The sequence below is a fragment of the Phyllobates terribilis genome, unplaced genomic scaffold, assembly GCF_046119375.1.
Source record: "Phyllobates terribilis strain yellow unplaced genomic scaffold, ASM4611937v1 Scaffold_2__4_contigs__length_985480577, whole genome shotgun sequence".
Classification (NCBI taxonomy): domain Eukaryota; kingdom Metazoa; phylum Chordata; class Amphibia; order Anura; family Dendrobatidae; genus Phyllobates; species Phyllobates terribilis.
Window position 1 is genome coordinate 933,560,897 of NW_027362762.1, and position 26,168 is coordinate 933,587,064.

The following is a 26,168-nucleotide window of genomic DNA, read 5'->3' on the forward strand; positions in this document are numbered from 1 at the left end:
ACTGTACTAAGCTTGGTGATGTATTCATGAACTGACAATGGTTCTGGTTTTGTATTCATGTACTGATGAAGACTCTGGTACTGTATTACTGTACTGATAGTGGTTCTGGTATTGTATTCATATACTGATGGTGGTTCTATTGATGTATCCATATACTGACGATGGTTCTGGTGATGTGTAAGTACCCCTTTCATTTTTTGGCAGCCCGTGGAATTGGTTCAGTATCAAATTGTGGCCCTTGGACCAAAAAATGTTTGTGCATGCCTGATCTATATGGTAACATGACCCTTTTTACAGAGGAGAGTGTTGTCGATGTAACTTCCACATCAGATCTGGGAGTGTGACCTTTCGGTTAATCTAGCTTTGGTCTTGTTTATATCCCAGATAATGAGTCATATTGGTATTTGTGCTTACAAGTAGACCATTCTGATTAGAGGTGGTAGATGATTGACTACAGTTTCTCAACATTCTAAAAAAGACACAATCATAGGTAATGCAAAAACATTTACGGAGATATAGAGAATACGTGGAGACACTGTCTAATAGTTAACCATCATTCCACAGTGATGATCCTGTCACCTCATCACACAGGAAAAGCCCCGTCCTTTATTGACTAATATTGAGGCTACTCCACAATCGTTGAACTTCAAACAACTCATGTGTACCTGCCATCACCGCACTCTAATCAGCATCTGTTTATCCATTCCTTTTACAGGTACGTCACTCAACTTTCCCATGCTGACTTCCATGCTGTCTTCTCTATACCGTTCTGTTCCTATTCTCTAATGGTACGTCACCCACCCCCCACTTTCATTTATGGCCTTGTTTACTCTGTCTTTGACTATCCTGCATCTGGTTCAATCTAATCAGCTGATCAAGAAGAGCACAGACCACTCCCATCTGGTTCACAGCTGAATGCATTCTGTAGCCCATATATTGTGAACTAGGAGTCTGTGTTAGACTTTAGTCTGTGTCCATCACCTTAAGTGTCCATTAGCTGAAGTGTCTGAAATTTGAATTAATCCTGAATTGAACCTGAAGGGAACTGAAGGTAACTGGATACTTTGTAACAGTAAACAATGTTTGTGTTTGTTTTCACTCTCACCCCCTTAATCCTTCACTTCTTACAACCACCCCTAATCCCTACACCTAGTAAGGAACTCTTCATCTCTCCCTCCATTCTGCCCACCCACCTCACCTCTTCCTCAGAGCTATTCCTCAACATACAATCCTTTGTCTCCAAACACAGACAGCCACCTCATGCCCTCTCCTGCTCCCACCTAATAACGCTTTCTCTGCTCCTCCTTACTGCCGGCGACATCTCTCCAAATCCTGGCCCTCCTCACCACATCACTACAGTCACTTCCACCTCCTACCCACGATCTAGCCCAAACTCTCGTAACCCTTCTAACCTTATACCCATCCGCCCAGCCCCCACTTCCCCAGTCCCTCTAACAGGAGCTCTATGGAACGCTCGCTCTGTCTGCAATAAACTTTCCTACATTCACGATCTCTTCATCACTAACAAGCTTTCCTTCCTCGGCATCACTGAAACCTGGTTCACCCCCTCCGACACGGCCTCTCCTGCTGCACTTTCGTGTGGCGGATTCCACCTCTCCCATACCCCCCCGCCACACCGGCAAGCACGGTGGAGGAATAGGTTTCCTCCTCTCAGAAAACTGCTCCTTCACCCATATCCCACTGCCGCCCGCAATTACTCTCCCCTCTTTTGAAGTGCACTGCGTGCGCATCTACTCCCCCTCCAACCTCCAACTGGCTGTCATCTACCGCCCCCCAGGATCAACCACCACTTTCTTTGACCACTTCACCACCTGGCTGTTAGAACCTTGCTCTTAGTTTTTTTTTCCTTTGCTGGTCACATGACCTTGCTGGTCTATTTAAGCCTGCTCCGCCCTTCTGGCTTTGCTGGACTTCATTGTATTACTACTTTCTAGCTAGCCTGTGCTCTGTATCTTTCTCTGTTAGTTTGCTTGGTCTACGGACCTCTATGTTCTATATATTTTGTTTGTTCGTCTGTCTGCTACTATTTCTGTTAGGAGGTGTCCCATATTCCTCCCAGTCCTTAGTACTTGTAGGGATTCCTTCCCCACATCTATAGGTCTCCGTACAGACTAGCTTAGGACTTAGCAGGTCTGATCGCAGGATCAGGTTCCCTGTTACATCGTAGGGATTCAGCTGAGTTCTATCGTAGGGACAGATCTCCTCTCTTTCCTTAGCTCTGGTAGCAGAACATAACAGTAAGTCCAGCCTGCAAATTCTCTAAGGAAAGATTTTTCTGTTCCATCATGGTGTCGGTTCAGGATTTGGCTCATCGCCTGCAGGGACTCTCTCTGGAGGTGACCGAGCTCCGTCAGCACGTGAGTAACTGTCCTGGAGCACATTTCTTGGAGCCTAAGGTATGTTTGCCGGATTTATTTTTTGGTGAACATCGAGAATTTTTTTCATTTAAAAATGCTTGCTTATTGTATTTTCGTTTGAGACCCAAGTCCTCTGGGGATGAATCCCAGCGCATAGGGTTCATAATGTCACTTTTGCGCAAAGAGCCTCAGGAGTGGGCCTTTTCTTTGCAACCTAGTGATACATGCTTCAGATCAGTGGATAGTTTTTTTTCTGCTTTGGGACTATTATATGATGATCCTGACCGTGTTGCATCAGCTGAGACTGAGTTGAGACGTTTGAAACAGGGATCAGGTAATGTGGAAAAATATTGTACTCATTTCCGTCGTTGGTCTACTCAAATAGGGTGGAACGATTCTGCTCTGAAAAGTCTATTTCTTGCTGGGCTCAGTGAAAGGGTTAAAGACCTGCTAATTGCTTATCCTACACCTGAAGATTTGCAACAGGCTATGCAATTAGCTATACGGGTGGATAGGAGACTGCATGCTAGGGTTAATGAGAGCAAATCCTCTGCTATGTCAGTTTCTGGTTATGAGAATGTGTGTACTAACAGTGGTGAACCGATGGAGATTGGATTGGTGGCACCTCGCTCTCAAGAAAAAGACCGTCGATTTTCTGAAGGCTTGTGTTTCTATTGCTGAAAATCTGGTCATTTGATTAAAGGCTGTGAGCTTCGTATGAAGAAAGAAAAAAAAATGGTCAGTCACGCCCGTATTGCCTGTTTAAATTCCAAGGGTGTATTTTTAGCTGCTTCCACGATTGCTCAGGAAAAATTAATGGAATTTCGGGTGTTTGTCGATTGTGGGTCTACTCTGAATGTAATTGATGGGGGATTCTTGGAAAGACTCAATTTAAAACCCGAACCTTTATCATCCCCCATTGCTGTGGTTTCTGTGGATGGTTCCCCTTTGAAGAATATTACTCTCAAGGTCTGTGAATTTCCTCTCACTATTAATGGTGTTCACCATGAGAAATTGGATTTGGTAGTTTTGAATAACTTGCCTTCTCCAGTAATATTGGGATTGCCCTGGTTAAAATTTCACAATCCTGTACTGGATTGGTCTACCAATGAAATTAAATCCTGGAGCCATAAATGTTATGACAAGTGTTGTAACGGGCGTATTGCAGCTTTGGATAGGGGAGAATTGCCTGTTCCTATTCAGGATTTTTGGAGAGTTTTTTCTGAGAAGGAATCGCAGGTTTTGCCTCCCCATAGAGACTATGATTGTTCTATTGAATTTGTCCCTGGAGCGACTGTTCCTTAAAGTCGTTTATTTAACCTTACTATTCCTGAGAGGAAGGCTTTGGAGGAATACATACAGACAAGTTTGGTCGCCGGTCACATTAGGCCCTCTAAGTCTCCTGTGGCGGTTGGATTTTTTTTTGTAAAAAAAAAGGACGGCGGTTTACGTCCTTGTCTGGATTTTCGTGAGATTAACAAAATTACTGTACGCAATCCTTACCCACTGCCATTGATTCCTGATCTGTTTAACCAGTTAATGGGGGCCAAGTGGTTCTCTAAAATTGACCTTAAGGGGGCATACAATCTGTTGCGCATGAAGGAGGGTGATGAATGGAAGACTGCTTTTAACACTCCTGTGGGTCATTTTGAGAATCTGGTTATGCCTTTTGGTCTTACTAATGCTCCTGCATTTTTTCAGAATCTTATTAATGACATCCTGAGACCTTTGATCGGCAAAAATGTGGTTGTGTATTTGGATGACATTTTGATTTATTCGCCGGATCTGGAGTCTCATTGGCGGAGCGTACGTGAGGTATTACAGTTGTTAATGGACAATTCGCTTTTTGCTAAGCTGGAGAAATGTGAGTTCGCTGTACAGAGAATTAGTTTTTTGGGTTACATTATCTCCAGCGAAGGTTTTGAGATGGACCCGGTTAAAGTTCAAGCTGTACAGGAATGGCCTAGGCCTATTGGTTTGAAATCGATACAGAGGTTTTTAGGTTTCGCCAATTATTACAGAAAATTCATAAAAAAATTTTCTAGTATTGTCAAACCTCTGACCGATCTCACCAGGAAAGGTGCTGATGCGGTTCAGTGGTCTTCTGAGGCCATTGAAGCTTTTGTGTATCTCAAGGAGAGGTTCAGCTCTGCCCCCATCCTTATGCAGCCTGATGTGACTAAGCCGTTTTTGGTTGAGGTTGATGCTTCCTCTGTGGGGGTTGGCGCAGTATTGTCTCAGGATAACGGGGATGGATTACATCCCTGTGCCTTTTTTTCAAAAAAATTTTCGGAACTGAACTGAATTACGATATTGGTAATCGGGAATTATTGGCTATTAAACTCGCATTTGAACACTGGCGTCACTTCTTGGAAGGTGCGGAATTTCCCGTTCAGGTTCTTACGGATCATAAAAATCTGATATATCTTGATGCTGCCAAGCGCCTGAATGCCCGTCAGGCTAGGTGGGCACTGTTTTTCTCGCGGTTTAATTTCTCCGTTACTTACATCCCTGGTACTAAGAATGTTAAGGCGGATGCCTTGTCTCGCAGTTTTTCTCCCATAGTCGGTGCTGAGAAAGAGGAGAACATTTTACAAGAAGGTGTTGTGATAGCTGCTTTGGACTCCGTTTTGGAAGATGAGATTCTTAAAGCACAGGAGAATGCCCCATCTAACACTCCCCATGGGAGGTTGTTTGTGCCTGGGACCTTTAGGAGAGATTTATTTTTTGAGTGTCATGAATCTCGGTTGGCAGGTCATCCCGGAATCTCTGAGACCAAGAGACTGGTGGGTCGCAGTTTTTGGTGGCCTGGATGGCAGAAGGAAGTCATTAAGTGGGTGCGTCAATGTACTATATGTGCTAGATCTAAGTCCTCTCATACTCCTGCTGCGGGGTTGCTTTGTCCTTTGGAGGTTCCCAGTGCCCCTTGGACACATTTGGCTATGGACTTTATAACTGACCTTCCCCCCTCTGAGGGTTTTACTGTCATCTGGGTGGTCGTGGACCGTTTTAGCAAGATGTGTCACTTGGTTCCCTTTGTCAAACTGCCCTGCGCTAAAACTCTCGCTAAGGCCTTTGTCAAGGAAATTGTCAGACTTCATGGCGTTCCTACTGACATTGTTTCTGATAGGGGTCCTCAGTTCGTGGCTCGTTTTTGGCGTGCCTTTTGTGACAGGTTGGGAGTTCATTTATCGTTCTCGTCCGGATATCATCCTGAATCTAATGGCCAGACAGAAAGGAAAAACCAGGATGTTGAGCAGTTCTTGCGTTGTTTTGTGGCAGACAATCAAGAGGGGTGGTCTGAGTTTCTGCCACTTGCTGAATTTGCTCTGAACAATCATACGTCTTCTTCTGCTGGTTGTTCGCCTTTTTTTTGTTGTTCTGGGAGACATCCGTCGTTTGGGTCGTTCTCCAAGTTGGGATCTGCCGTGCCTGAGGAGGAGAATTTTTCCGGTGATTTGGAGAGAGTTTGGACGGATGTGCGTGGTAATCTTCAGGAGGCCAACAGAAAATCTAAGGACTACTTTGATAGGAAACGACAGGAGGTTTTGTTCGCTGTTGGTGACATGGTTTGGTTGTCCTCTAGGAATCTGCGGTTGAGGATTCCTTCTAAGAAATTGGGTCCCAAGTTTGTAGGGCCCTTTAAGGTGCTTCAGGTTGTCAACCAATCTGCTGTTAGGTTGGAGGTTCCTACCTCCTGGAGAATTAATCCGGTATTTCATGTCTCTCTGTTGAAAAAAGCTGTTGTATCGGATTGTGACGCCTCTGCCTCTGTTCCTCCGGTGGTGGAGGACGGGGAATATGAAATTTCTCGCATCCTTAACTCTAGACTGTATAGAGGTAGTTTGCAGTATCTTGTGGCCTGGAAAGGTTTCGGACCCGAGGATAACTCTTGGGTGAGGTCGGATGATGTTTCCGCGTCCAGACTTATCAGAGCGTTTCACAGGAGATTTCCTGATAAGCCTGGTCCTAGGGGATCCGGAGGATCCTCTTAGAAGGGGGGGTACTGTTAGAACCTTGCTCTTAGGTTTTTTTTCCTTTGCTGGTCACATGACCTTGTTGGCCTATTTAAGCCTGCTCCGCCCTTCTGGCTTTGCTGGACTTCATTGTATTACTACTTTCTAGCTAGCCTGTGCTCTGTATCTTTCTCTGTTAGTTTGCTTGGTCTACGGACCTCTATGTTCTATATATTTTGTTTGTTCGTCTGTCTGCTACTATTTCTGTTAGGAGGTGTCCCATATTCCTCCCAGTCCTTAGTACTTGTAGGGATTCCTTCCCCACATCTATAGGTCTCCGTACAGACTAGCTTAGGACTTTAGCAGGTCTGATCGCAGGATCAGGTTCCCTGTTACATCGTAGGGATTCAGCTGAGTTCTATCGTAGGGACCGATCTCCTCTCTTTCCTTAGCTCTGATAGCAGAACATAACACTGGCTACTTCATTTCCTCTCCTTTGACATCCCCACTATCCTCATGGGCGACTTTAACATCCCCATTGACACTTCCCTCTCAGCTGGTTCTAAGCTTCTATCCCTCACTTCCTCCTTTGGTCTTACTCATTGGTCTTCCACACCCACCCACAAAGACGGCCACACACTGGACCTCATCTTCACCCGCCTCTGTTCCCTATCTAACCTCTCTAACTCACCTCTCCCTCTTTCTGACCACAACCTACTCACATTCTCTTCTCTCTCCTCCCCGAGGCAACAATCCCCACTCCACAAACTTGCATACCCTCGTAGAAATCTCAAACACCTTGACCTACACTCACTCTCTGAATCCCTCCTCCCTCTTACAGACATTAGTTCCTTACATGATGCAGATGTTGCTGCCACTTTATACAACACCACAACAGCTACAGCTCTCGATTCGGTCGCCCCCTTCACACATACCAAGGCTTGCACAATCAACAGACAACCCTGGCACACCAGCCTAACTAATGAACTGCGACGGGCCTCCAGGGTAGCTGAGCGTAGATGGAAAAGGTCCCACTCCCATGAGCACTTCATCGCATTCAAACAGTCCCTCACTACCTTCAAGTCCACACTCACTGCAGCAAAACAAACATACTTCTCATCTCTCATATCCTCCCTGTCTCACAACCCCAAACAACTATTCAACACCTTCAATTCTCTCCTCCGTCCCCCAGTGCCTCCTCCCTCTCCTCTTATTTCAGCCGAAGACTTTGCCTCATTCTTCAAGAAGAAGATTGACACCATCAGACAAAGCTTTTGCCTAAAGCCCCCACAGCTCCTCCGCACACCTACTCAACCCTCTTCCTCCAAAACTACATTCTCCACCATTTCTGAAGATCAACTTTCCTCCTTACTCTCCAAATCACACCTCACCACCTGTAAACTTGACCCAATCCCGTCCCACCTCATCCCAAACCTTACCACCATCTTCATCCCAGCTCTAGCCCACCTCTTCAACCTGTCACTAACAACTGGTGTCTTCCCCTCATGCTTCAAACAATCCTCAATCACACCCATCCTCAAAAAGCCCTCCCTTGACCCATCCTCCGTGTCTAGCTATCGCCCCATATCACTTCTCCCCTATACCTCAAAACTACTGGAACAACACGTCCATTCTGAGCTGTCCTCCCACCTCTCCTCCTGCTCCCTCTTTGACCGCCTACAATCTGGTTTCCGACTGCACCATTCTACTGAAACTGCACTGACTAAAGTCACCAACGACCTACTAACCACCAAATCTAAGCGACACTATTCTGTCCTCCTCCTCCTAGACCTGTCATCTGCCTTTGACACAGTGGACCATTCCCTCTTACTACAGACTCTCTCATCTATCGGCATCACAGACTTGGCCCTATCCTGGATCTCCTCATACCTAACAGACCGGACATTCAGTGTCTCCCACTCACAGACCACCTCCTCATCTCGCCCCCTATCTGTCGGTGTCCCCCAAGGTTCAGTTCTAGGACCCCTGCTCTTCTCCATCTACACCTTTGGCCTGGGACAGCTCATAGAGTCTCATGGCTTTCATTATCACCTCTATGCTGATGACACACAGATCTACCTCTCTGGACCCGATATCACCTCCTTACTAACCAAAATCCCACAATGTCTGTCCGCTATTTCATCCTTCTTCTCTGCCAGATTTCTAAAACTTAACATGGACAAAACAGAATTCATCATCTTTCCGCCATCTCATTCAACCCTCCCAACTGACATATCTATCAACGTCAATGGCTGCCCACTCTCCCCAGTCCCTCAAGCTCGTTGCCTTGGGGTAACCCTGGACTCGGAACTCTCCTTCAAGCCACATATCCAAGCCCTTTCCACTTCCTGCCGACTCCAACTCAAAAATATCTCCCGGATCCGCACATTCCTAAACCATGAATCTGCAAAAACACTAGTGCACGCCCTCATCATCTCCCGCCTTGACTACTGCAACCTCCTGCTCTGTGGCCTCCCCTCTAACACTCTCGCACCCCTCCAATCTATCCTAAACTCTGCTGCTCGACTAATCAACCTGTCCCCCCGCTATTCCCCGGCCTCTCCTCTCTGTTAATCTCTTCACTGGCTCCCCATTGCTCAGAGACTCCAGTTCAAAACCCTAACCATGACATACAAAGCCATCCACAACCTGTCTCCTCCATATATCTGCGACGTAGTCTCCCGTTACATACCTGCACGCAGCCTCCGATCCTCACAAGATCTCCTGCACTACTCCCCTCTTATCTCCTCCTCCCACAACCGTATACAAGATTTCTCCCGTGCTTCCCCCCTACCCTGGAACTCTCTACCCCAACGTATCAGACTCTCGCCTAAAGACCCACCTCTTCCGACAAGCCTACAACCTGCAGTAACCACCGCTCCACGACCAGCTCTACCCTCACCTACTGTATCCTCACCCATCCCTTGTAGACTGTGAGCCCTCGCGGGCAGGGTCCTCGCTCCTCCTGTACCAGTCGCTGTCACATTGTATTCAAGATTATTGTAATTGTTCTTGTATTATACCCCTTTTTCACATGTAAAGCGCCATGGAATAAATGGCGCTATAATAATAAATAATAATAATAGTGTGTAATTCAAGACTGAAGATTGGGTATGACATGTATTTTTGGACTACTACTCGAGTATGAACTTCAGTTGGAACATAACCTTCATGTGAGGTCATCTGACCAAGTCTAAAAAGTCCTCTAAACGGTGGTCAGTGTTGAACATGTCAGCTGACAATAAGTCAAAATGATCATTAGGGATGGGACATGGCAGATTCTACTGATCATGCTTTAAGATTGGTGAATTTTGGTAGTTTATGTGTATGATATAGTAGCACAGACCTTTGACAAGTTGAGTGGTAAAACCCAAGTGTCATTATTGTAAAAATATTTCCAAGAGGAATAACAGAGGAAGGGCGCAATGTGGAGTTTTAAGTAAAGGTTTGGTATCTTTGAGGAATACAGGAACAGTTGCTCTTCAGTCTTAATGGTCTTAGAAATATCTATAAGGTGCGAGCTTTACTCTAATTGTCTAACCATAGTATATGGAGAAAAGTATTAAGATGAACTCTTAATCATTGAAATCAGGTTTTTCATTCAGTCCCATTGCCGTCAGTGTGTAACATCTGGCCCCTCGCCACGGGTAGATGACATCCGGCCCAATTGCTCCTGGTGTATAACACCCGGTTCCCCGCAATGCCATCTGCCTTTACCAATGGTTGACCAAACGGCCGGTGGTGCAGAGCTCACTGATATCATCGTGATTCTGTAATAGGAGCTATTGGTGTAACAAGTCCATTCATTACATTTTTTCCCCTCAACTTTTCCACCATCACCTGTGAGTGATATTATTGAGAAAGGGAAGGAACCGCAGGAACTCTGGTGTAACCCCATAATGTTACAGAGTGGTTTCACCAAGTGCTCAGGAGCAGAGGCCAGAAAAGTCACCACCGCTCTTGCGACCCCATAACTGCAGAGTCCAGACCTCCTCTGGATTGTGGTGTAAAGCCGCCACCACCGGACTCTGGAGGAGACGTGCTCTGTGCAGTGACGGATCACACTCTATCTGGTATCTCATGGGGGAGTCTGGGTTTGGTGAATGCCAGGAAAACATTACCTGCCTGACTGCATTGTGCCTGCTGTACAGTTTGGTGGAGGAGGATAATTCTTTGGGCTTGATTTTCAGGGGTCGGCCTCCTTAGTTCCAGTGACAGGAAATGTTAATAGTTCAGCACAAGATACTTTGGACAATTTTAGTCTCAAACTTTATGAGAAGTTTGGGGAAGGTCCTTTTCTGTTCCTCGTAACTGTGTACAGTGCACAAGGTCCATAAAGACATGGTTGGGTGAGTTTAGTGTGGAAGAACTTGACCAGCTACACAGAGCCCAGACCTTAGCCCCATCCAACATTTTTGGGATGAACTAGAATGGAGATTGTGAGCCCGGCCTCTCCCCAACATCCATGTCTGACCTCACATATGCTCTTCTGGATGATTGGTCAAAAATTCCCACAGACACCTCCAAAATCTTGCCGAAATTCCTCCCGGAAGAGTGTAAACTGTTATAGCTGCAGAGGGACCGACTCCATATTAAGGCCTATAGATTTAAAGTGGAATATCATAAATGGGATGTCCTGTAGATACAATATGTTGCTGTCCATGTAGGTTGTATATCAGATTTCTGGGATTGCACCAGGGTTTGTTGTTCTCCACATACCTCAGAAGGTTAAAGATTATGTTGTATCCTATGAATTGATTTTTCTTTTTTGCCATGTGGAGGTTCATAGTCCATCATTGCTGTGTACATTTGTGAGCTAAATATGAACAAACTGGTGATAACAGTAAAATGACTTGACATTTACAATCACTTCCAAGTTGAATGTTAGTGGCCAGGATGAACGTAATGTGATATTGATGATGGTCAGATTGTAAGTGTGAGGACTCTGCTCAGACATTTCTTATGGTGTAAATGACAATAGTTCTCTGTGAAAGTCATTCTAATAATAATAATATAATAATAATAACTTTTATTTATATAGCACCAACAAATTCCGCAGCACTTTACAATTAAGCGGGGACGTGTACAGACAATAAAGACATTACAATTTAACATATAGTTCAACAGTTACAGAAGGAGTGAGGGCCCTGCTGCTTGCAAGCTAGAATCTATTTAATAGGGAGGACACAAAAGGTAAAAGGTGCCCGTCATGTACGGTCCGGCCATCAATATAATAAATAAGGGTTATGTTATAAAGCTGCATGATCCGGCCATCAGCCAGTATCCGTCTAAGTACAGTTACCAAGTGCTATTGGGTGCATGGAGGATGTGGAGACAGATGAATAGGCATGCCTAAAAATGTGGGGGCAAGGTATTAATCAGATCATCTGTGGTAGCGCATTCTACAAATCTGGCTAAGCACGAGAGAAGTCTTGAAGACAGGGTGAGAGGTTCGGATAATGGGGACTGTTGGTCTTAGATCAGCTGCGGAATGGAGAGCACAGAGCGATAGACAAAGAAGAGGGAGGAGATGTAGGGCGGTGCAGAACTGTGGAGAGCTTTGTGGGTGAGTTACGTTTTTATTGTATTCTATAGCAAATGGGCAACCAGTGCAATGACTGGAACAAGGTAGAGGCATCGGTGTAGCAGCTGGACAGATATACGACCCTGGCTGTCGCATTCAAGACGGATTGGGGAGAAGAAAGTTTGGTTAGAGGGGGACTGATCAGTAGAGAGTTGCAGTAGTCCAGGTCATAGTGAATAAGAGCGACAGTAAGAGATTTTTGCAGTTTCAAAGGTGAGAAAAGGTCGGATTCTAGAGATGTTTTTAAGATGCAGGTGACAGGAGCGATTGGATATAGGGAATAAAGGAAAGTTCTGTGTCAAATATAACCCCAAGACAGCAGGCGTACTGCTTGGGAATTATGGTTGAACCCTCCAAGGCAATTGCAATATCAGATATAGGTAGGTTAGTAGAGGGAAGAAAAATGAGAAATTCAGTTTTGGAGAGATTCAGTATCAGATTGAGAGAGGACATGATGTTGGAGACAGCGGACAGACAACCCCTGGTATTTTGTGATAAGGTGTGGGTGATGTCAGGAGACGATGTGTTTAATGTGGTGTCATCAGCATAGAGATGATACTGGAAACCAAATCTGCTGATGGTTTGTCCAATAGGGGCAGTGTATAGAGAGAAGAAGAGGGGTCCTAGGACTGAGCCTTGAGGAGCCCCGATAGTAAAGGAAAAATTAGAGGAGTAAGAGTCAACAAAAGATACAGTGAAAGAGCGGTCAGAGAGGTAGGAGGAGAACCAAGAGAGAACAGTTTCTTTGAGGCCGATGGAGCGGAGCATCATGAGGAGGAGCTGGTGATCCACAGTGTCGGATGCAGCAGAGAGATCCAGGAGAATCAGCAGGGAGCAGTGACCTTTGGATTTATTTGTTAGATGATCATTAGAGACTTTATTAAGTGCAGTTTCAGTAGAGTGTAAGGAGCGGAAACCAGATTGTAAAGGGTCAAGAAGAGCGTTATCTGAGAAACTGTGAATTGGATGAGAGTGGACCAAGCATTCCAGGAGTCTAGAAATAAAGGGAAGATTAGGGACAGGTCTGTAGTTAGCAGTGAAGTTCTGGTCAAGGAATGTTTTTCTTTTAGTAAAGATGACACCGTGTTATGACGGCATGTTTGAATGAAGAGGGAAAGATACCAGCTAGAACTGAAATATTTTAGATAGTTGGGCAGTGACTGCCCGGGAGAGAGACTCAAAGAGGTGATGTGAGGGAATAGGTCACTGGTGCAGGTTGTAGGGTGAGAATAAGTATGGAGCCTGGTAACTTCTTCTTAACTGGTTCAAAGGTTGGAAAGTGAGCTTGAGGTGCGGGAATTATTGGGATCTAGGCCCTGAGAGGATTATGCGAAAATGTCCTGACGATACAGTTGATTTTTTTTAGGAAGTGGCCAGATACTCAGCGCTGAGATGGTGACCGGGGCATGTACATTTGGGCTCAGGAGGGAGTGGAAAGTTTCAAAGAGTCATTTTGGATTGTCTGATAGTGATGTGATGAGGATGGAGAAGTAGATTTGTTTGGCCAGATGGAGAGCAGAGTTATAAGTTTTGGGGATGAACTTATAGTGGATGAAGTCTTCTGCTGATAGTAATTTTCTCAAATGTGCTCGGCACACCATTTAACTTATGCCAAACGCAGAAAACATCTTGGCACCTCCTATACTTTCCCTGCAGTTCTCCATATTGTACTGTTCTGGAGGCTTTGTTAGTTTTAGATGTAGCAGATGTAATAAATAACCATAGGGCTCCATAGGAAATAGTGGAACGGGTCCCAACTCTATCAAGACATGAATGGCTTATGAATATTTTGGTTTATTATTTATTTTCTTTCCCCTCCTTCCCATCTACAATTATCATAAAATGCTCTTAATTTCTTGGCTACCGGGTCCATATCCACCGCTCCCCCTGCTAATCTCGTAGTAGATGTCCATGCATTGCAGCAATATGGGTTTGGAATTGGGAGTATGCTATTTGTGTTGTTCTGGTGTAACCTTCAACTGTTAATGCATCCTATTGTATTCCCATTCACCACATAATGATGTTACCGGGTCAAACCTTCCCATCAATTCTTGTTTTAACAATTGAAATTTTTATGTATTGACCTAGACTGAGATTGACTGGTCATACAAGTTTGTGTCTTAAAGACTTTTTATCTGAAGAGCGTAAGATTGTAGGTACTGTAGGTGTAAGGGGAAACTATGGGCACCTGGATTGCCCCCCATCCAAACTCAAATTTTTGAACCCATAATTAGTGTTTGGTGGCTTAAAAATATGGTGCCTGCACCTCATTTACGGCCATTAAAGAAATTGTACTTACAATATGCGGTCTGTATATGTTAGGACAAGGCTTTTCTGTAAGTAATGAACCCCTTGAATTGCAATATATTTGGATTGGGGCTTGTATATGTTGGGACTAGGCGTTCCAGTAAGTAATGGATCCCTTGGGTTGCAATATATTTGCAAAGGAGAGACTAAGGGACCCCTTGGTATTCTGTACCTTGTGTCTCCTGGGTACAACCTCAGAGTAGGGCCAAGATGTGATTTTTGGAACATGGTCTGGCAAGTGGAGGTTAGGACAAGCAGAGTTCGCTCAATATGGTAGACGAGCAGAATGTCGGGGTAGGCAGCAGAGGAGCATCAAGGGCAGGATACATGTCGAAAATGGAACCATCTTTGCACTAAGAGGAGCCTTAAAAAATCCTGGGTCAAGGTGAGTATTGGTCTCAGTTGCCCAAAGGCCCTTTAAAAGACTGTAAGTCAAGTCATGCACCCACATAGTCAGCCCCCTAAATCCTAGAAGTGTTGGCGGCCATGTGTCGATGTCAGTATAGGAGGAAAGTGGCAAGGGGGGCCAGCTAACGAACAGGGGATCCGCGGCATCACCTGCGGTGGTGTAATAGTTTGAAGGATGTCTTTATGAAATAACTTGATCGTCCTGTAGAGGCTAAGAATATTTCTGACCCTGATATAGTATAAGAATAGGAATGCACAGCTAAAATTGGAATGGAAATTTCCTATAGTTCTGTATCCATAATGCATGAGTTAGTGGGTGAGAAGGACAGAAGAGAAAGAGCCTGAGAAGAAACAGATGAATTCTGCAATAAACACGTGTTGTGGAGAGACCCTCCGGCTGCCAGGAGGAATGTGTGTGAGATCGTGCTGGCGAAGTGTTAATCAGGGTCATTTATTAACAAGCATTTGGGAATATTGTGCTTTTGATATAGTGAGAGGCCTCCTCTGCTGCCGTGGTGGAGGGAGTCATTGATGCCATAAATAATGTAGATCACAGGACTGGCGAGAGGGCATGTATCTTAACACCACTGGATACCACTAGGGAAGGTGTCCTCGGCTACAACGAGTAACCAAAGGAAAAAGAGGAATCCTCTCACAACATTTACTTGTACCTTACTTTTTAGACTTATTTGACATTTTTGCAAATTTTGCTGAAATTTTCGCGTCAGTGCATGTAAGTGCCATCAAGTATCTCTGTGTCGATTAAACTATTTAAATACAGGTCCAGGTCCTCATGAACATTGCTGTATTAGAGATCCATGTTGTGCAGATCCATGATATAATGCCTTGTGAAAAACATTGGGGACCCGCATAGAGGAAGGCAGTCCATGCACAAGTATAAGTGATAGAAGGTAGTCTCGCTTTTGGAATATTGAGGGAGAATGTGGCAACATACAGATTGCCTAGGGTATTGTTATACTGACCTGTAGGCTCTCCATGTGCCGTCATACAGGGTCTGTGACAATTCATGGACCCTTATTCATAGATTTTCTATGTGCTCTGCAACTCCAAGTTCAGTGATACAAAGAAGACTGTCAATCACTGTGGTTGGTGGAAGCAGGACTCATGGGCTTCTTTTATGAGTGGGTGGGAAAGCTGGACTCACAGGCTTTCTCTATGATTCGGTGGGGAAGCAGGACTCACAGGCTTTCTCTATGAGTTGTTGGGGAAGCAGGACTCAGGCTTTCTCTATGAGTGGTTGGGGAAGCAGGACTCACAGGCTCTCTCTATGATTAGTCAGGGAAGCAGGACTCACATGCTTTCCCTATGATTAGTCAGGGAAGCAGGACTCACAGGCTTTCTCTATGAGTGGTTGGGAAGCAGGACTCACAGGCCTGAGTGTCTGGGGAAGCAGTATTAAGAGACTTTTTATATGAGTTTTGGCAACAGTTAAACAAAAATGTATCTATATGTATCTATCCCCTGGTTTAGCATCCCTCTCTCTGTTCTTTGCTGCAGTAAAATACCTGACAGTCCTGCTTAAAATTTTAACCCAAAAAGTAAGATCCACCATATATTAGTACAGTAATGCTCCAGACACTATACTGAAGGCTAATATTAGACGCTGGCACAGTCCCTTCTATGAAGCAGGTTGTAAGGGCTGACAACATTATTTGGCTGATTCTGCCGCTCACACGAAACTGCAGCAGCAGGGTGAGGAGCAGCGCTAGGACAATATCAATATCATGTTGTGTAATATATTTTTTGTGTGTATAAGGTGAGTACAGCGCCATTAACAATGAATGTAGCGGATACCGAGCATGCGCACCTCGTCTCCAATCAAGAAGGGGCTGCTGAACCTTGTTTTTAGGGTTCCAGTGCCCCATTCTCTTGATCACTTGGAGTCCCAGTAATTGCACCCCAGTGATTAGCGAGTTATCCTTTGGACAATGGTTACCATTTTTTTTTTACTTAAAGTGAATATGACATGAACAAAAGTAAACCGGTAACTGACAAATACATCATTACTACTTCTCTATATACTGTGTCACCCATACCTGCCAACTGTCCATTCCCAGATTTAAGAAGATGTCCAAGAAGGTCTTCAGCTAGTCCTGCCTTGAACTGTATCTATGTCCTCGGGATGCAGATACAGTTGAATTCAATGGTGGAGCAGGGAGCCATAATCTCCAGGCTCCTCCATTCAGTCTATGCTCTCCGAGACTCCGAGGAGTGATGATATCACTAAATCGTGCCTGCTGTGCTAAGCTATACATGGAGCAGACCTTTAGATTTACTCTGGTCTGCTCATCATAGGAATGGTCTAAGTGAGGACTTTCTTTATTAGCCACTGCACTGTTTTTAGTGGGGTGGATCTTTACAATTTCCGTGTGGGTGCACAAAAAGGACTGGTTGAGGTTAGTGGTGTGGATTAGTGCAGGTCTGTTTTTCAGAATTGGGAGGCGTTGTGTTACCTCTGTGCTCTCAGATCTGATCTCCATTCATCTCTCCAATTCCTCTCCTTTCGTTTGTTATTATGATGAGTTTAAAAAAATGAAATATTAATTCGGAGACCGGAGGCTGTTTATGACCTCAGCGAGGGACTGTGTCTCCATCAGGAACTCGTCCAGCTATTGTGAGCTGATTTATTAGGGTTTAGACTTTCATGAGCCAAATAATATAATGTGCTCCAATACAGAAATGCATTATGCCCATTGTAAGCACAAAGTAAATGAGCCCTGGATCAGAAACACATGCCACGGACGGACAGATTTACCGTGCCGGGAGGATTAACTCTTAGTACATCTGAGAGGGCTTTAATGTGAACTTGCTCGGTTTTATCATTTCAGATCATTTTGCTTCTTGAGAAACTTTGGAAACTGAGCATTTAATGAATATGTCTGGTCCTTTTATTTCTACCGGAGATCTTCGGCACCAAAAGGGTCTGATAGCCACTTTCCCAACCATCTCCACAGAAATGAGAAGATAGTGGTCATCGACCCCCAGCATTTTAGAATCTAGACTTTTGGCAGATATGTCTGACATGATTGTTTGAGATCAGTGGCGCTATCCATAGGGTAGGGGATAACTTATTGATCGCCAGGGTGGGGGTCTTCCGCCAGGATTCCTATCGATCCCAAAAACTGGGCACTTGAATCTGCAAAGCCCCTGTTACGGATCCGGGTGGTGGAACTGTGCCGCCTACTTCGCTACTCGCTAGCCCACCCTGAGAGATGGGGGTACTCGGAACCGGGCCTCCAGGTGGAAGGTGGATGTAGTCGTGGCCTAGGCCCGGCCCATGCCCAGGTTGTCACATCAAAATAAGGGCTAGGAGGGACGGTGGTAATCGAGTGGTTCTATTGACTACGCCACCTGTGGTTTCTGGTGATCCTCCACCAGCGCTGCGTTCAGTCCCCTGAGGCGGGATGTAGTGGCAGCAGCAGATGGTACTACTCCCCACAGGCGGAGCAGGACCTCAGGGCAGAGGGAACAGGAGGATGGGGATCGTAGTGGGAGATGTGGTGCAGTGCCGCGTTGCAATAAGAAACCGGAGGCCATAGGGGTAGTCTTCCAAGCTTTACTCACGGTAGAATGCACAGCTGCAAGGCTTCTCCCTGCTCCTCACGGCGCGCTGCGGCCACCAGGACCGGGGGTCCGACAACCTCCGAGTAGTTCAGGTGCTTTGGTCAGGACCCCCCACCAGAGTGTTCCTAGAAGTTCCCACTAGGTCCTCTCCTGTCCGTATGTGATGCGTGTACTAAGGCCGGGTCTCCCTCTGGACTATGCACAGAACAAGGGTACGGGTGGCATCTCCGCTCCGTCCTTTACCCGGTGGGATCCACTTAGCCTCCGGGCTTCTCTGACTAAGACGTGAAGTGACAGAGTCAGATATCGGGGACCGGTACCCCTTTTGCAGCAGGATTCCCTCTGACTAGGCCAGAATAGTGAGGACAGGTGGCGTATACCGCTCCGTCTGCATCCCCCTGGGATCCTTTTGCCTGCGGAGCTTTACTCCTCCGCTCCCTTCAGGCCTTCTTGGGCAGGGACCTTGACTGGGTAGAGACAGCCGTTAACTCTAGCCAGCTCCTCGACTCAAGGCCAGAGTACGAGGACCGTGTCCCCATCAACTGCAGGTTCACACAGAAAGCCACGTTCAGTGATGAAGATCACAATCAAAAGACCATAAGCCCAAGATGGCTGTTTATTAAATATGAATTTGTTGTGTAACCTAAATGTGCGTCCTCCACCCTCACCCACTACTAGGTTCCCCCTAACTTTGGTTCCCCCATCTCCTCTTATCCCGGCTGGGGCAGCACCCTGATGCATATAAGCCCCCCTCAGGTGGGAGAGGTGTAGTATTGGATGCAGAGGTGGGGTCCTGACAGCTGCACCATCCTTACCTCGAAGGAGAGATACCACACCTCATTAAAGAGATGCAGTACCCCTGTGGTGACCGAACCCTCAGGGGCACCACAGAACCTCTGTGCTGCCGTGCAAGGAGGGACCAGAGGGGCGTAACTAGGTATCAACTCGGACTGACCAAGGTCGCACGGTGGCTCAATCGACTCCGTGAACCAGGAAAGGACCGAGCAGAGGGACCAGGTGCTACTCTAGGCCAGTCCTTGTATGAGAACAGGTCACTCCCATGGGTCAGAAGGCAGGGACTGACCGGTACAGCAGATGAGCACGGCAGGCAGGTAGACAGACTGTCAGACACCACGGGTAACTGGCAGGAGCCTCCAGATAGGCAGGCTGGTAGGCACGGCAGGTAACAAGCAGGAGCCTCCAGGTAGGCTGGCTGGTAGGCACGGCAGGTAAAGGCTCCGGATAAGCGGACTGGCCAAGCCCATAGACAGACTGGCGGGCTGGGCTGTGAGCAGACTGTTGGGCTGGACTGGTAGTCAGGCTGGCGGACTGGACTGGTAGTCAGGCTGGCGGACTGGACAGGTAGTCAGGCTGGCGGACTGGACAAGTAGTCAGGCTGGTGGGCTGGACTGGTAGGCTGGCGGACTGGACAAGTAGTCAGGCTGGCGGGCTAGACTGGTAGGCTGGCGGGCTGGACAGGTAGGCTGGCGGGCTAGACTGGTAGTCAGGCTGGCGGGCTGGACTGGTAGTCAGGTTGGCGGGCTAGACTGGTAGCCAGGCTGGCAGCAGGACCTGAGGGCTGAAGCAGAGTAAGTACACAGAGCTACAACCTTGCATGGGCAGGAGGTGCCTTTTATATGAGAAGTCCTCCGGCCATTGGCCGGGGACTCCTTAGGACGGCAGCAGGAGAGCCGGAAGATGCCGGGCCAGGAGCGCGGCGGTAAGGGGGACGGCGTCTCTGCCTGTCAGGGGGCAGAGACGCCGACGCTACAGTGCCCCCCCCCCCCTTTACGCCACCTCTTTTTTAGGCCTGAAAGAAATTTTTTAAGAAGAAGTGGGGCGTGGATGTTCTCCCTGGGTTCCCAAGTTCTCTCCTCTGAGCCAAACCCCTTCCAATCCACCAGAAAAAAAGGTTTTTCCTCTTACCCTCTTGGTGGCCAGAATGTTCTCTACCTCATAGACGTCCTCAGCGGAGACCAGAGCTGGGGAGGTACCTGGATTGTCGGAAAAAGAATTAAGAACAACCGGTTTGAGGAGAGATACGTGGAAGGAGTTGGGAATCCGTAAGGTGGCCGGGAGTTTTAACTTGTAGGCTACTGGATTGATTTGATTGAGGACTTCAAATGGACCGATGAACCGTGGACCCAGCTTATAGGAGGGTATTTTGAGATGAACATGTATGGAGGAGAGCCAAACCTTGTCTCCCGGACGGAATTGAGGTGGGTCCAGACGTCTCTTGTCGGCATGTCTCCTCATCCGCTCGGAGGATTGAAGAAGTGCGGATCTAGTGTCTTCCCAAATAGTGGAAAATTCGCTGACCAGAGACTCCGCTGCAGGATTGTCCACTGAAGCAGAGACGGGAAACGGAATCCAGGGGTGTTGACCGTAGACCACAAAGAACAGGGACTTGGAAGAAGATTCGCTCTCATGGTTGTTATAGGAGAACTCGGCCCATGGTAGGAGCTCTACCCAATCGGTATGGTGAGCGTTGACGAAGTGCCGGAGGAAGCTGGTAAGGATCTGGTTGATACGTTCCACTTGGCCATTGGACTGAGGATGATAAGCAGAGGAGAAATCCAGGGAGACATCCAGAATCTTACACATAGCTTTCCAGAAGCGCGAAGTGAACTGGACCCCTCGATCAAACACAATGTCGAGGGGTAGGCCGTGGAGACGAAAGATGTGATGGATGAAGTCCTTAGCCAGCACAGATTCAGACAGGAGACCAGGCTGAGGGATAAAGTGGGCCATTTTAGAAAAGCGGTCTGCGACCACCCAAATGACAGTACAACCGGCAGAAACAGGGAGATCAGTAATAAAGTCCATAGCAATGTGTTGCCACGGGGCAGCAGGTACGGGAAGAGGCAGGAGACGGCCGTGATGAAGTCTACAACATCCTTGCGCAGGGAAGGCCACCAGTAATGCCGGGCGATGAGCAGGAAGGCCTTCCTCTGGCCGGCATGGCCGGCTAATTTAGATGAATGACCCCGGTGAAGAACCTTCTTACGATCTGGAACCGCTACAAAGGTCTTACCGGGTGGGAGACGAGACAGGTCCAAGGGAGCCACATTCATCACTTTGGAGGGATCGATGATATGCATAGGCTCCTCCTCTTGATCGGAAAACAGGAAGGATCGGGACAAAGCGTCGGCTTTAACGTTCTTGTCCGCAGGGCGGTAATGTAGGGTAAAGTTGAAACGGGCGAAGAACAAAGACCACCGGGCCTGATACGGATTAAGTCTTTGGGCATTTTTTAGATATGCCAGGTTTTTGTGGTCAGTGTAGATGACCACCGGGTGCAGAGCCCCCTCTAGCAGGTAGCGCCACTCCTGCAGCGCCAATTTGATGGCTAGCAGTTCTCGGTCTCCTATGGAGTAGTTGCGCTCGGACGAGGAGAAGTGCTTGGAGAAGCCGCAGGTTACCATTCTCCCGGACGGAGATTTCTGGGTGAGCACCGCTCCGGCTCCGGAAGAGGAAGCTTCAACCTCCAGAAAGAACTGTTTGTTGCAATCCGGACGGTGCAGCACCGGGGCAGAAGAGAAGGCTTGTTTTAAGGAGAGGAAGGCCTCTTCCAGGTGAGCGCAGAGATGGGTGCAGTCCGGGAAGAGAAATGTGGGATGAAGAGGCGGTAATAGTTAGCGAAGCCCAGGAATCGCTGAATCGCCTTCAACCTTTCCGGTCGGGGCCACTTTAAGACGGCAGAGACCTTCTCAGGATCCATCCGTAGACCAGTCTTAGAGATAATATAGCCCAGAAACGGAAGAGAGGTCTGCTCGAAAAGGCATTTCTCAAATTTTGCATATAGGTGATTCTGCCTGAGCCTAAGCAGGACCTGACGAACATCCCTCCGGTGTGTGGGTAGATCCGGAGAGAAGACCAAGATGTTGTCCAGGTACACCACCACCATTTCCAGTGACTACCTCTTGAAGCTCATCAAGAGTGTGCAAAGCAGTCATCAAAGCAAAAGGTGGCTACTTTGAAGAACCTAGAATATAAGACATATTTTCAGTTGTTTCACACTTTTTTGTTAAGTATATAATTCCACATGTGTTAATTCATAGTTTTGATGCCTTCGGTGTGAATGTACAGAAAAATCTTTAAATGAGAAGGTGTGTCCAAATTTTTGGTCTGTACTGTATGTGAAGAATATGGCCAGCAGCAGCTGATATTTATGACAGTAACAACATGCTTGTATGTGGTTTTTAAAGGGAACCTGCACAGTTTTTTGATTGGCTGTTTTGTTTTGCAGGTAAACCGTGGTTTTATCTGCACAATTGCAATGACATTATGCACCATGCCAATTTTCATGTCGGAGCAGTTTTCTACCACATTGTGCATGTAAACTCACCCTTCAGAAAACTACAACTCCAAATACATAGCACTCACACATAGTGCACAAGTCACACATGCACTACTAACTTACACATATGGATCACTCACACAAGGGACATGACACACACCCCATACACACCCTGGGTACAAGCCTCACACATCCCTGCACACACAGGTATTGCTGGACTTGTATTTCAAAGAGCAACATGTGCATATAAATAGATTGGAGGGTGAAATCCAGTGTGGTGAACGGTGCCGAGCAAGTTTTTTTTTTTCTTTGGCCCCGAATTGAATTTCAGAATGTTCGAATTTGCCTGAATTTAGGAAATTCAATTCAAACCTGCTTCTCCATGGATCATGCTACTTATCTCTAGCCACTACCCCTCAATGTTGTTTTCTCCATCCCTGAATATGCAATTAGACGTCCGTTCGCTTCCCGATCAAGAAATTTTCCAAAAGAGCTGGTTTTATGGATGAATGAATGATTTGCCAACTTTTTTAGGTGGCCGGGAAATCTCTCACCCTCCTTTTCAAGAGCCATTGGCAGAGTTGGCAAGGTGCTCAATGTCTAGTTATTGGCATTCATGATATACCATGTACCGTACAATAATTCCTTGCATTATAGGCAAAGCTATTAGACTTGTGTCTTTTTGACTGTTTCCAGTAGAAGCCAGCACTATGATTATACAGTACATATTTCCATAAATACTGTACTTTCTTCTTGTATGTACAGGTCTTACAGAAGGCGCAGAGCTCCACTACAGTTTTTTAGAGCAGGGTGACAACCTTTACATACCCACAATACACAAAAAAAACATTTGGAAACACCCCCCAAAAATGATTGTCTATTCAGGTATTCCAAATAGTATAGATTATTAGTTAAGTGATAACTACTAGATTGGGTTGGGGTCTGACCACTGAGAACTCCACCGATGGCCAGGATGGAAACTTGAGCCCCCAGATACAATAGAGTGGCAGCAGCTCTATGGGACTTTTAGAGGTAACCAAGTACTGTACTAAACTATCTCCAGCAGGTCCAAAGAGGCTCAATGAAAAGGCAGTGCACAAGCACGCCTGGTTTGACGGACTTCAACCAATTTAGTAGGTGATGCTTCATGAATTCCAATAACTGGAGTACCCTGTAAATTAAGAGTCCAGGGTCCCAGTGCAAAATTTGTACCAAGGTTTTCCACCCAACACATGTAATTTGCAGCTCTCATTTTCCCCCTAAAAGATTTTTGGTCTCTCGGTCAGATTCCAAGGTGGTGGACTCTAGAGTAGTAACCACCAGCATTGGCTGTATGAATGTCGGAAATAGACGGAGGTGCGGAGCTGAAACAAAGCTAGAAGGTGATACCAAGATGTTTCAAAATGTGACAAACCAGAGGAGTAAAAGGAGACATAATCAGGAGGTCCACCCTCAAGGAGTAGAAATATCAGATGACATAACCAGGGGGATGAAAAAAAAGCCTGAAATCAAGGTATAAATTAGAGGTCAAGATCATGTGCAGAAGAAAATGCAGGGTAGAGGTACAGTAAGTATCAGTACCCTCCTAAAATTTCCTGCTGGCCAGCCATCACCAGGTTGTTCTAGAAAACCTATGTGGTCAGCAGCTGGTAGAGCGTTCACAGCCATGAGTGGGAGCTTGCCTCTGGACGGAGAAGAGGTAACAAGTTTGGAGTTTTCGTACGTGGCAAAGGGGTCTTTGCTCCCCTTCAGTCTACAGGGTATCCCCAATAGTAATACGACTGTGCCACAAGGATAACATGTATTATCCTTATAACACTCAGAAAACATAACCAATGGGAAAATATTATCGCACTACGAGGTTCATAAAGAACGACTGACATGGGCCATATGTTAATCACAGGCTCCATAATGCTCCGTGAGCTATGGGAATGTGCACTGTGTACAATGGAGCCTTTCAATGTGCAGCCACGGAGCAGAAAAGTCACAGAACATTTCCTACATCCAATGTGTTATAGCAATAAGCGATGTTGTTTAGTCCTGGTGGTGCGTCCAATCCCAGCTGGGGGCCGGTAGGGGCAGCGTGAGGCTGTACGAGTCTGCTACCATTAACCTCCTGCAGCGAAGAGACGCCAACAGGGGATTAAACAACACATGCTTTTTATTATTTTTGGGTCCAACGTTTAGAAAAAAAAAATCGAAAACAATTCAAGATGAAAAATTCCTCGTACAATGAAAAACTATGTGCAGCTGTAACGGGTAGTCGTACAAGACATGTCTACTGCTCGTTATTACCCTGCCGGTGGGTCAGCACACCTATATGGGCAGGTGAGGCTTCATTCGGGCGCCCTTTTCTTTTGCATGGATTTTTTTCATCAGATTTTTTTATTTTTGATCCGTGTTTTTACCATCGGTGTAGCATTTATTTTTCTCACTACTAAAAAAAAAAATTCCAAACTTCTCCTACCCATCAAAACAGTAAAAAACAGACAGCACACACATAATGTTTTTTTTCAACGACCCATTCATGTGGCTGGGCGAGTTTGATCTGTAAGTCAGATCAAATATGGACATTTCTCCATTTTTGATTTTTGCGAACACGTAATCAGAAAAAAAAAAACAAGGGTTTGTGAACAGTCCCATAGTTTACAATGGATAGTTGGCATATTGGTAAGGCTCTGGTCACAGACAGAAACCATCTGGTGGTACATGCCACTTTTTTTCTGTGTGATCTTAACAGAACACCCTTTCATATGCATATGTATAACATAACACATGTACAAAAGTACAGTAAAGTCCCATAGACCTCTATGGGAGCGGTATTATCATAATATAATACACTTACCTGCCAATAAGCAAAACAGGATTAAGTTAATATCTAGCGGACTGTCGGAAAATGTTCATTTTGGGGTTAATAATCTATTGGGTAAGATGTATTTTTTTTTTAATAATTCTTATATTTATTTTACAGATAGAAAAACTAACTTAGAATTAATAAAAAGCATTTATTTGACTCCATAAAGCCATTAATATATCATGGAAACCATTGTCCAGAACTGAAAAATAAATCTTTATTAGCCAAGTCAAACAATAGTGCAAGAGTTATTTATCTGAAATGGACCAGATCTGAGCATGTCTGAATATTATATTTCATGCAAGGCAAGAAAAAACAGTGAGTTATAATAATAAGAGGTTTTTTTTCACCACTAGGGGTGCTGTTTTTTTTTTTAGGATCCGTTCACACAACTGTCTGGCGCATTTGTTGGGGCTTCTGACGGCAGCTCCGTCACTTGCATCGGTTTTCTTGCTGTCAAAATGATAGAAACTTAAACAGAACGTTGACAGACTTTGCAAACGTAAAGATGCCGCTTATGTCTGGTATGAATGAAAGCCATGCTGCAATGTGAACATCACCTAAAGCCATTACTGGGGCTGAAGAGGATCTTACAGCAAATTTTTCATGTTGAACTGGACATAGTATGTATTAGTGGCGGCAGAATACATTTTTTATTTATTTCACCCCTCCGTTGAGGAGAAATTAATAATCAAAGTATTTGGCACCTAATGAGTTAACTTTTGTTAAGTCCAAGTGGGCATTATCAGATAGCTTTCACTGGGGGCATGTACTTCTTCCCCCTGTATGATGCTGA

The 26,168-nt window shown here is 45.9% G+C and overlaps 1 protein-coding gene across 1 annotated transcript in view; it reads left to right on the forward strand.

The window, feature by feature from the left end:
• The first annotated feature begins 582 nt into the window (after positions 1–582).
• The window catches only part of MRPS6 (mitochondrial ribosomal protein S6), a 172,829-nt gene continuing 147,243 nt past the window's right edge, over positions 583–26,168 (forward strand). The window contains exon 1 of the mRNA XM_073668370.1: positions 583–715. The gene's annotated coding sequence lies outside the window, so the exon portion shown is untranslated. The remainder of the gene's footprint in view (positions 716–26,168) is intronic.